General features: G+C 42.2%; 2 long non-coding RNA genes across 7 annotated transcripts in view; one reads left to right on the forward strand and one right to left on the reverse strand.

The window, feature by feature from the left end:
- LOC126522746 (uncharacterized) overlaps positions 1–13,126 on the reverse strand; it is a 785,183-nt gene that overhangs the window by 583,463 nt on the left and 188,594 nt on the right. The gene's annotated exons all lie outside the window — the stretch shown is intronic.
- Positions 3,227–10,340, forward strand: LOC129382500 (uncharacterized). Its single transcript, XR_008610593.2, has 3 exons — positions 3,227–3,289; positions 8,218–8,302; positions 10,258–10,340. It is a non-coding gene; the product is annotated as an uncharacterized lncRNA (long non-coding RNA).

Genomic DNA, 13,126 nt, shown 5'->3' on the forward strand with positions numbered 1-13,126 from the left:
AGGACAATGTGCAGACAATGCTCACCCCCCCCACACACATGCACCAATATATTCCTGGCTACCGGCACTGGTCCTTGTTACAAGAAATAGAAGTACGGATCCTTGGTCTCGATGTTCGCCAATCCGGAACAAGATCAAATTGGCTAGGCAAAATAAAGAAGACACCAATGTCAACCTTCCACCTGATATGAAGGATTGCATCTAAATGTGGAGAAGATTGTACCAAAATAGCCAGTAATGCTGTTTGGTCTGTACTCCAGCCACATATTATTTATCAGGCTCAGTTTTACTGGCCCTCACTGAAGCAGAGGGACCAGATTGAGATCATTATTCAAAACGTGATGAGGGCAATAGCTGCTCTCCCTCTGTTCGCTCAAGAACATGCCCAGGTGAACACCACGGCAGCATTGCTAATTCAATGTGAATGAGCATTTGAATTAAAGAGGTTGCATGTTGCAGTCACTTCTGATTGCTTGGGTGCAAGAACAGACTTAAGGCCATGGCACGGCTGTACACTGATGTTCCTTTGGACCAATGTATTTTGTACAGACGCTGCTATTACAAGAGATGGAAGCATAGTATCAGTCAGCCTTAAGTACTTCCCTTTTTATAAAAATAAGGAATCTACAATGGATGTCTGCAACTCTACTTGAGCTTCATACCATACATGACAAGAGTATGCAGAACGGGGCTGGTACACGGTAAAGTCACACATGACACCAATGAGGCAGCCTCATTTTTATCAAACTTCACCCAAATACAGACACACCAATTCCTTGAGTGCCATTTAGCAGCTGAAGCAAGACAGTAAAGCCACATAGCTTTGTCAGAAGATACACAAGCTTCACAACTACTCACTTTTAATGCTTGCTTACACTAGGTACAGGGACACATCTCTGGCCTTTTCAATGCCATGGCAGATAACAAAGAACACAACAACATCAAGAACATGTATCTACCCGCACCTCTTGTGCCAGGCTCACTTACCGTCTTTCTACCCTGAAAAGTTTGCTCTGATGCGACACATGCTTTTACGCTCAAGTTTGACAGCCATTGCTGCATCAATTTTGCAAGCACTGTCAAGGACGCAGTATTCTTAACTGCAATTTATTATCAGGAAATACGTAATTTTAATAATGTGAGCACAGGCATCTTGACTCGCTTATTATGAATGGAAAGAAATGTCACTGCTGCCTGAATGAAAAGAGTAATCTTCTGCAGTTGTAGAGAGTCAGTGTAGCTTCATGCAATACTGTTTCACAGCAAGTTTGTACAAAGTATCATTACAGGCAGGGAATTATAGGCCTAATTGTGCTTTTCACTTGCTCTGAATGTGACCTTAAACAAAGCATTGTGTGTAAAAAGGGCAAATGTTCTTTGATATGAAGCATCTATCAGGGAGTAGCATTTTGCCTTTTGAGACTTTTTAGCATCCATGGGGGAGAGATTAAATTGCCAGTGTATCTCTATAAGGCATGCCTCTAAAGATGCACATGGCGTTTAGGAAGGTAAATTTTTTTGAACCAGGGAGGGACGTACGGAAATAACTTTAATGAGAAAAGGATCTGCAAGGTTTCCAGCCCAGGCTCAGGCCACCCGGGCATTATGTGCGGTGAGGCATAGCCTTTCCACTGCTGCCCGGGCCCACTGGATAGCCCATAGTTGGTCGTGTAGTTCCGAGCTAGTCAGAGCGCTTAGCTATCGCTCCTCGAGAAGGTCCTGTTCTATCTTGTCCTCTAGATATATCGATCTGATCTGTGTGCACTTCCATGAGATCTGTGCATTGTATGCGGGTTCGTGCTTGCAGAGCTTGCAGCTCGCGTCTGGGTATTGTGTTGAATTTACTCTGTCTAAATGTACTGGGTTTCGGAATATTCTGGTTTGCAACCTCCTCCAATCTGTTTCTTGAAACCTGTCGAGTTGTTTGCGGGGTTGTGGGTATGTTTCTCCTCGTTTCGTATAGTGTGTCAGTATGTCGTGGTACGTGACCAGTCTGTGCCTGTTGTTTCGTATCGCTACTTCGTTGTCGTTGCCTCCCCGCTGTCCTTCCCCTTTCCCCGGGGGTTGCGGGGTGTTGTGCCGTCACTGTCCGAGACGCGGTGGATTAGTTCTCGCGCGGCTCGGTCGGCCTTCTCATTGAGGTTGGGAGGGCCATTCGTGGTTACTTCTCCCATATGTACTGGGATCCATTTGAGGTATTTGGGTCATGTCAGAGAAACACAAATGTATTGTTCCAAAATGGTACAGTGTTACTCCGCTGCTAGAAAGGTGATTTAGAAGAGCTCTCTAACTCCATTGACTAAATTTTCAGAGGTGATTGCAATGGGTGATTCCCCTGTTACTCTGGTATTGCTAGTCTGGTGCTTACTGTCAGTGATATACACAGCATGCCAGTCTTGGAGCTCAACTTTCAAGAGCCAATTAAGAGGCATGTCATGGGTGATTTAATAAGCTTATTAGGCTTCTTTTTAAACAAACAATTAATTTATTCTTTATTTTTGCTGTCATTTTGATGGCCTGTCTATGCTTTTTGTTTTCAAAGGCCATATTATTTTCATAATTATGGCCTTCAATGTTTAATTGTAATATCCCTTATAATCCACAGTGATTACTCGTAAAAGAGAAATCAATATAGAACAAACAGTAGATGTGGGTAAATGTATGTGCATTGACTTGAACAGTCACCTGCAAAAGTTTAAAGTCAGGTTGCTCAATGGATTGAATAATCTCAGTTGGAAAGCAGCACTAAGTGTGTTCATATGCCCCTCACTCATCCAGTATACGTAAATGTAACCAAATGTAGCATATGTAACCAACACACTCTCAGACTTTAGCGCAATAAGTTAATATGTTGTGTTATGCTGTTGAGTTGAGACTGTGAATGGAACGATTATTAAAATGAGCAAGCTAGAGACAACTATTGCAGTGTTTATAATTTGTGGTAATTGCAGCATGATATTGCAAAAGAACATAAATAATGCTCCTCTCAATGTTTCTATCTATGCCTTTCGTTCATCTCTTAGTCTCTCTGAAATTAAGCAGCAGAGCATGGCACAAGCACTGCTGCTTACGTTTATAATGGAGTCATCAGTGGGTTTCAGACAGAGGCAACTCCTGTCCCTTATGCACATATGTTTTGGTATTTTCAAGACTGTTCCTGTCATACCAAAGCCAAGGCTCACTGGCCCCTCAGGGTATTGAAGTTTGCTCACCAATTACTCAGAGTGGATGATACATTTTCTGGATTTTGTCAGGTGCCATCTGTCTTGCCCTAATCATGGTATGAAAGGTAGGTCCTGCTGGTCCAATGCAGCTATCTTAATAAAAAAATATTATAATTTGCATGTTTCTTCTCTTGGCCACCGAAGTGCATCATCCAAACCAAACACAAACACTTTCTTTCCTAGGCGCGCTCTTGAAAACAAAGGCTTGCAGCCACATGCAGAAGAAAGTGCAAAACAAATTATGCAAATTAATGCTCTGCAGTGTGCAGATTATGCAATGTGTACAGTAACTAAGGCTGCACCTCTAATGCATTAACTGTATTCAAGATTATGAAAGCTTTTTGCTAATTAAGCCATGTTCTAAAATTGGATTGCATACCCTAGCTGCATATGTGACTAAAAATGTGGTAGCTCAGTTGAAAAAGCTACAAGTGGCATTCCTGTGGGGTATGTTTGTTCACTTGAAAAGCAGATTTTACTCAGTTGGTCATATGACAAGAAATTTTGTTGTTGTGTTCTTAATACTTCATTCCTACATTGCATATTACACTACACCCTAAAGGTCCACACAGCCCACATATATCATCATTAAATTAATAAAATGTGAATACCATGTGCACATTTGTAATGTTCCTCTTCAGGCGAATATGTACGGTACTGTACCTATATGCCGCCCTCATCATTCGTCTACACGCTAATAGGAAGTTCGTTTACATAGTTGCGTGCGAGAAAAATACTAAACAGCACTTCATCGGCATGTCGTCGGCGAGCATATCTCATGAGAGCCTCTCAACTGTACGTGCCAATTCGACCGAGTCATACATACATACATACGGTGCGACTCGGCAAACATGAACCTATCTCCAGGGCCAGTATGTCAATGGATTCCTTTCTCGGGGTTATCGTTATTATTATTACCTACCGTCCATATAAACGACCTATCGTTGATAGTGTACGCGCAGCACGGCAAGGAAAGGCCCTAGCGAGTACGGCACCTCGATCCGGCCTGCCTGCTCTATCATTACATAGCATAACCGTCGGAATAAAGTGATCGCAATCGCACCTATTGTGTAACACAATAAGAAAAAAAGGCTAATGCCAACAGAGCTGTGATACGGAAGCGATCGACGTTTCACGTACCGTCAACACGCTAACTTAATTGTTGACAAAACACGATTTTACTACTAGCGCTGGCCAGACAGAAAGCGTTGTCGGCCGCATATGCCAAACTCGGTCCAAGGATGCTCGGGGCGGCCAAGCAATTGCTGACTCGGGCCCGGGCCGGGCTTGGACCTAGGAGCGTCTGGCCGGGGAACATTCATTGGCAACAGACGGGAAGTCAGCGAGTCGTGGAAAGTTCTTGCGCGAGCGAAACGCAAGCGAAATTAAAATATGTTACAATGTCCACCGTCTACAATCGGGCAGCGCGAAGCATTGGGCCGCGCAACAGCTACGCAGTTAATCTGAACCCTCGGGCTAATCACAGGTCACATACCGAACCCCGCGTCGTAAGAATGGGCTATTTTCCCATGCCCTTCACCTGCGGCGTGCCCTCACGCAGCGAGCGTACTACCATCCAAAAGTCAATCTATTATTGCCCGGCCGGCACCGCGTACGGCGGACGTGAGGTGGCACACAACGACGGGAGCTTTGCCCAAGCCGGATTAGCAAACGTTAAGAAACTGCCGTATTGTAATAAGTCGTGGTTATCAGCGCGTCAAATGACAAGGAAGAGCTCAATCATAAACTACGCTTATCCATGCCGGCCTGGTCGCTGTGGAAGCGGATATAACACATAGCGTTACAGAAAAGTGTTCACAAACCATTAACAGCCCTGCTCGTGTATTTAATAACGTTTTCTACTCATCGTACCTTTGCGCTAGCTGTTACCAAAACTAAGATAAATCCTAACCAATTCGCCCACCTTGCTGTCTTGCTGACATAATATGACTGGTGAAAGTTATTCTAGTGCATGCACATATATCGTATTCACATGTGCATATATTGATTGTTTACTTCAGCATAAAAAAAGAAGGATGCTCCATCTGTATAATCTCACAAAATTACATTTTCCTTCCTTTCTTTCCTTTTTTTTACTGTTGCAGTGGGTTGAGTACAATATGTACAAATAAAATATGTCACTTTCACACTACTCCATCACTTAGGAACAGCAAATCAGCAATCAGGATGACAGATATATTTATTTTCTTATTAATTTTTTTAAATTTGTAGTCAGTATGAGACAGCTCACACTAAGCTTGCTTGGTTTTTAACAAGCTCTTGGTCAACAACGACACATACGTTTGGGACTCGGAAATAAATTGTGCAGTGCGTCTGTCTCAGCATGCTTTAAGAATGACAAGCCAAACCTTCATCTTATGCAAGTGTGGAAACTGACAGTTTATGCAACCACACACCCATAACACGTCTACAAACCTGTCATTCTTATGCACTAGAGGTTGAAGTTTGATGTCAAAATATATGTCACTTTCATCACTCATTGATTCATGCGTGACATCTCTTCTTGTACTAATCAAGACGTGGCTAAACGATACCATCTCCTATAAAATTTTTCTTTTCACATCTTCATGCAACACTTTTTGTTGTGAATGATGCAACTGCATAGAAGGTGGCATGCTCATAGCTTTAAAAAAATAAATTCTTGCAGTTCCAAATGGCATTCGTTCATTCCTAGAGCACATTTTCATTTCACTTCAATGCTCAAGCAGAATGTTCTCATAAGTGCATACTACTGCCCTCCGGATGTAAATTGTGCATTTTCAAGCGAGTTTCAAAACATTCTAAATGAAGTGCATGTGCTATTTTGGCATTCTACTGTGATCATTTATGGCAATTTTAATTTCTCCATTATTAACTGGACAACAGAATCTGTCACAGCTGCTCACGCTCAATGGCATATTTTCCTTCATTCCTGTCTACACTTCATGTTACCTCAACTCATTACTCTCCCAACCTGTTCATCATGTACACTGGCCAATATTCTAGATCTCAGCAGAGGTAGAAAAAAATTAACATTCAAATATGCAAAGCCATCAAAACTGCCCTGGGCCTACCATCTACGGCTTTGACTACGAGACTTCTCAAGACGGGCATACACAACACCTGGCAAGAATTAGCCGAAGCTCGTAAAGCCAGTCAGTTAGAATGACTTAAGCTCATGCCCACCGGGAGATCAGTGCTGCAACGGCTGAGCTACAGTGAAACCTTTATAGGCCACCACGGACTGAAAAGAAAGAATTCCTCCAAACATCTGCAAATCCCTGTGCATAGCACCAATTGTACCACAAGGAAAGAAGACAAGCCCAAGTGGATGCCCTACGGCAAAGACACAGGCAAGGTCCGGATGCCAGATACACCGACACAGTCAAATACCCGCAAAGAAATGCTTACGCCCTGAACGTCACAGATTCTAAGGGCAGAGAGCTAGCGTCTGCCACAGTCCGTGCGCAAAACTCTGAGACTGCAGAAGAGACGGCGATCGCCCTAGCAACTACCACGTGCAGACGCAGCTGTAGTTCTTTCCGATTCTGAAGCAGCTGTCAGGAACTATGCTAAGGGTCTAGTGTCGACAGAAGCACTAAAGATATTGAAGCACGACAGCGCTTCGATCCGCTACACCTGCGTGACCTGAGTTCCTGGGCATGACGGGCTGGAGGGGAACGAATCAGCACACGCCGTGGCCCGAGGCCACACCTGCCGGGCCAACCCTTCCTACTCTCAAGATGCCGGTCTGCATCAGCAGGGGCAGAGACCGTACCCATCACCTACTCAGCGATCCTTCAATATCACAGGCTGGAACGCAGGCTGCACCCACCACCTCACCCAAAGCTCACCGAAGAAGAAAGTACCACACTCAGAAGACTACAGAGTAACACTTACACCGACGGAATACTCATGCACAGACTATACCAAATGCTACAAGGAAATACTCATGCACAGACTATGCCCAATGCTACAAGGATACCGCTGCCCAATGTGCGGCTTACCATACACCTTGGCGCACCTGATCCTCGAGTGTCCATGGCATCTAGATACAGACGCATCGCCTTCACCGAAAGAATATAACGCCAGACAAGAAAGCGAGGACCTCATTGAAACGTGAGAGGCCAAGCTCGTCTCCGAGGGCCTGGAGCAACAATGACACCTCGTCGCCAGGGCCAAGGAGGCAGCGAAGGCCAGAGGATTCCTGGAATGAGGAGACCTCCCACCTAGAGTAGAACTGGGGCTTAACCCGGGATACTGTTTCAAAAATAAATGTTTATTCCTCCTCCTCCTCATCTCGACCAGCGATCCTCTAATCTGTTCCGGCATTACTCACCTGGACGGGCTGTCTGATCATGCAGTTATAGTAGGTCTGCTTAACTTCTCTTTAACAAAAAAGAAAACACTACTAAACACATTAGGTGCTACAATAGGGCCAACATTACTCGGCATAATCGTTAATTAGCCACCTTTGCAGACACAGTCGAGCTATTGAAGAGAACTGGTTATGTTTAGAGCCACCTTTGCAAATCTTATCAAAATGTTCGTCCTTTTTCTCAGCATTAGATGCAACAAAACATTCAATAAACGCCTGCAGCACCTCATAAATAAAATGAAGCGCTCTATAGAATGGCAAATAAAAAAAAAGCCAAGACATGGCAAAGATACATATTATGTGACAAAGAATGCCAGATGCTACTAAAATCCACACGTCAACAGGTTTACAGCTATGATTTATTATGAATAACAGTGATTATGGCACGTAATAAACCCCTATTCACAGCCTGACATAATCCTAATTCTGGTGGTGATGTAGTTCCTGAGTTATAGTGTGTGCAGTTACTAAATGACATGTTTTGTTGAGTGTCCAAATGTGAAGACATCACTGCATGCCCTGACTTCCCCATGCAATCTGACATGTCTGAAATTGTTATTAGTGGGTCGGGCATTTTTACCTTACTAAACAGATTAAAAACTTCATCTACAACAGGTCACAGCAAATTTAATAACAAGCTGCTCAAGAATGTGTCCCAGCTAGTGTCGCAACATACCCCCTGGGTTCATTCTTAAGACTGGTGAGTGGCTAAAGTCATCCCATTCTACAAATCCAGCGAGTGTTTATCACCCTTTAACTACCAATGAATATTATTAACCAGTACAATTCGCAAACTTATGGAACACATTATTAATTCACAAGTCATCGACTATTTCGAAGATCCCAGTTTAACATTCAACTACCAGCACAGGTTTTCATTTACATTACGACTTAGCATGAAACCACCACATTTACTCCATCTTTGCAGCAGCTCACCACTCTCTTGGCATCATCAAATTAAACCTAAAGCATGCTTTTGTCAACATACATAAACTTGCTTACACTACACTAATCCACACAAAGCTCGAATACGCATCGCTAATATAGCACTCTGGCAGGTAAACATTGTTGACGAGATTGCATTTGTTCAAAACTGGGCTGCTCACCTTCATATTTTCCGACTATTCATCTTACACTTCCGTGTCATCATTAAAAGCACGTACTGATTTACAAGCACTATCCCTTCGCCACAAATCAGTGCGTCTTTGCCTGCTTGACAAACTTTATAATCGTACTTCTCTTCACAATGATTTCTTTCAGTCACCACCTGTCGTATTTTCATGCCGGGATCACCACCTCATATTTAAGCGTACACCATCTCGCACGTTACAATATGCATGCTCCTTTATACCCTGCGCCATCACTGAAGGGAACTGCTTTCCCTCTGATATTGCCACAGAATCTGACATTAAAATTTTACGACGTGCTACGCACTGTTAATTAGTTGCCTTTTTTATTACATTCTTGTTTAGTTGTTTTTGTGAGTTACTAATAAATACCTGTATTAATACCGTAGTTTATGTGTGCATGCATATTTTCAACATTTTATTTTGCTGTGTGCATAACTTTTGTTTTGCAATTCTTATGATTTCTTACATTCTGTTTCTTAATACCTAAACAATGTTAGCATACCTTTGTTCTGTACTTTGTCCTATTATTTGTTGTAACTATTTCTTTGTAATCTCATTTATGTTTGTACTCCCCCTGCCCCTGTTATGTGATGGGCGCAACTGAAGCCTTTAAGGGCACCGTTGAGCGCTGCAACACTGCTACTTTGATGTAGCAGTGTTGTGAGGCATTTTGCTACCCTAGGTAAAGTCAAACTACTGCACTCCTCTCCACTCTAGCACCAAATTTAGGTGCACCATGTGAAGAATTTTAAGACACATTGTAAGGCATTATAGTAACTAATATGGGAAGAAAGTTGGTACACAGGTTTCCAGGCATCACTTCATTGTTCTTTCAAAAGTCAGTCATCCATAGTGCATTTGAAATTGGATATTTTACGGAATCCAACATTGTCCTTTGCCATTGGTGAAATGTAAATGTTAAAGTGGGGTGAGGAACGACTAGATGCGATGTGCCCATCTAGAGCTGCCAAATCTAAGTGGCCACTTGTTTTGCCTACAGCACAATATACCTCTGCTTGGTTGTGTTGCTGGTCAGAAATATACATACAAAATAACAGAAGGTGCTGCTGTGCCAATATATTCACAAAAGTCTTACATGATTATACAGGTGCCATCCATTAGCATCAAAACATGGCCTGCACAACAAGCACAGTATCTTCAGCGGAAATTGTAGTGTTATATCTTGCATACAGAAATGCAGAAAAGTGTAAACAAGGTGCACTCTGCTAAAATTTGTCTTGTGAATTCCTACTGTGCCAACTGTGCAGATTGATGGCATATAGTTTGATCTGGGAGCTAGCCCAATGCACATGTACACAAAGAAAAATGATTCACCTCTTAAATATGTGAAATGACGCCCAGGTAGGCACAGTAAATTTTCAACTTTGTATGCTTCAGTGCTATGCTAGAAGAAAACGTTTTTTTAGTGTGTTGCTGATTCCCAATTATATACCAACTATGCATATAGGAGAAGAATCTGCAATCTTTTAGGCTGCGTGTTAAAATACCATGTATACAAACCCAGGGAAAACATGGGGAAGGCAGGAAATGGAAATTCAAGACGATGAGCAAACCGAGAACAAGATGAAAGCAGGAGCCAACGTTTCAACAAGTGGACTTGTCTTCGTCAAGGCGACATATGCTTTCCTCGCCACAGTTACAGATATTAAGAATCAATTTGGTTGATGCCCAGCCTGATACTCCGTGATTATACTGATAGATATGCATACACTTGTTTATCCTTTTTCTGTGGATTGCATTTCACCTACTAACAATTGAAAGATATCAGTCAACGTGAGATGCAAATAGTGTTGTACTTTGCGGAAGGTATGTATATATATATATATATATATATATATACAGCACCAGCAATTATGTTACGACCTTTGACGAGTCATGTGACGCGCTTGACACACCATGCTCGCCGCTGGGTTGTTGTGCTTTGAGTGCCACATGTTTTTCTGAGCACAGGTTTGACCGATAAAGATTTAATGCTGTGAAGTGATGTTTCCAGTGATGTCACAACAACGCAACAATGCTCTGAAGTATATATTTATTGATTTGACAGCAAGAATTCCATAGACATTTTCTGTAGCATGAAGGAAGGAGATGCAGATATGGTAGCAGATCTGAATCATTATTATTATTATTATTATTATTATGATTATTATTATTATTATATACATAATATTACTGTATTAATCATTAATATACATCATTGTACTGTGTGGTAGTACAATATATAGTATACCACTCAACACAGTCAGTGCTCAAAGTTAGCCAGGGCTCGAGAGAGTTCGGCCTCTCTTCCATTTTCTAAGCAGGGGTTCGGCCCCGTCTTTGCAGGTCAACTGTAGCACTGCGGCACCCATTCGACAAGCACTGTAGGTGATTTTATTGCCAATAGTGCCTTGTGAGGGGAAATTCCAACTCTCCAATTTTTTGGAATAATGACTTAAATAAACAACAAATCGGTTTACTACCTCTGTCCAAGCGGCGTGATTATGAATGCCTTAAATTGTTGCAGAATTCAAATAACACCCCACACTACTCATTAAAGAACAACTATCTGTCTCCTGATAATTTGAAACCTACTAGGAATAGCCACAAACTTAACCTTGCTCCATTTCAACTGCATACTAACCTGTTTAAGTACAGCTTTCCTCATACAATTGAAAAATGGAACTTACTCCCAGGTGAAACTAGGTAAATTAGAAAAATCATTGTATTTACTTGATTCATGCTGCGTTTATTATACTGATTGTATCTTTTATATCGAAGTTATCATGTTTTTTAAGGCATTGAAGTTGATTTGTGCAGAAAAATATTTTGTTATATGCAATGTACAAACCCACTCCTGCGATAGCCCAATTGGACTACAGTATGTGAAAATAAAAATAAATAAATAAATAAGTGATTAATCAGTTGATAGGGCATGAGCAAAGACAGAGCAACAGCTATTGTCCTACTTCTGCATGCATTTCCCCAAGGCATTGCACATGACAGTCACCACCCTTAATTGCTCGACTAATTAAGATTCTTGGCACAGCTAGCATACTGTTTCATGAGTCAGTTGAGTGTGAACCTACCTGTTCGTGAATTATTGAAGGTTCACCTTGGTTTCTTAGTTTACAAATTAATTTTAATTCGTTTATTTTTGCATTACGAGTACAGTGCTATACCATGCATGTACTTTGTACACTTTTGCAGTAAGCAGGTGTGAAACCATGAAATATATTCTTGTAGTGCCCTGAGGTTCTAGGTCCTTTCGGCTCCCCTTATTACCACCGGTACCACTATAGCCGTTACCACCAGTGGTGCGGCCGGTATGTCGATCGATACCGCCGGAATGCTTTATTGAGCGATATATGTGTGAACGTGACACGCGCGGCTTGCCCGTAAATCCGTTTCACTTGCACGTGCCGCGTCAACAGAAACACGCCGCTTTTCTTTCTTTCTTTTTCTGGTGGAAATGGGGCACAACATCGAATAAACGAAGCTTTGCACAACACGTTTACAAACGGACATACACGAAATAACAACCACTCTGACTCATCATTAACATGTCTAATTGACCAACGATTTGGCGGCTGTCCATTGTATTTGTTAGGTTGTTAATTATGCTGTTTCTCACTGGTCAACCAAGCGAGACTGTACTAGTAATCATGCAAGCCGTTCGTTTTCTTGCATTTCGTGACTTGCTCGTCCGGCTCCTTTTGCCGACGAGAAGCAGCCTATATTTCTCGCTTTATCCCCAGCAGCAATACTCTACAAAACGAAATATTGTCCCTCCATTTAAACCCCATTCAACAAGGTTTAATGTCCTCGACATTGAGCCACAATATGTAAGGAATATCGTTTAAAGGCCGCAGGCCAGGTGACAATGGACATAAATCGGAGGGGCCGAGGGGCCAAAGAAACTAAACTGAAACATTGTTTGCCGTGAGTATTTTCTAAACAGCATGTGCCTTATATCTTAAATAAATAAATATAAAATAATCTAGACGGACATACGTTAGAACTTTGTTTTGTTTTGTCCATATTCAAACTCTTCTAGGTGGCGCCCCAACAGCTCATCGAAATGCACGCAGCGCGAATTCGAATCCACAGCGAGATTTGAGCGCGGGAAGCGGTTATGTGCCAGTATGCTGGGGTAGGCTTGACAACTCAAAATTTTCTATTTGTACTTACGAAGCAGCAGTATTTGACAGAAAAGAATAATACTTTGATGCTCTTCTCACGCCTACAAGCGAGGGCGGCGTGATTAACAACACAGCGTAATGCGCAACGGTGAACGCCAACGAACTGCGTGCCGCCACCAACCTGGACGAAGCATTTTGGTAAGCTCGTATTTTATTTCTTGTTTGCAAAGTTTGTCGCAGGCAAACAATTTC

This window comes from Dermacentor andersoni, chromosome 6 (genome assembly GCF_023375885.2).
Source record: "Dermacentor andersoni chromosome 6, qqDerAnde1_hic_scaffold, whole genome shotgun sequence".
Classification (NCBI taxonomy): Eukaryota; Metazoa; Arthropoda; class Arachnida; order Ixodida; family Ixodidae; genus Dermacentor; species Dermacentor andersoni.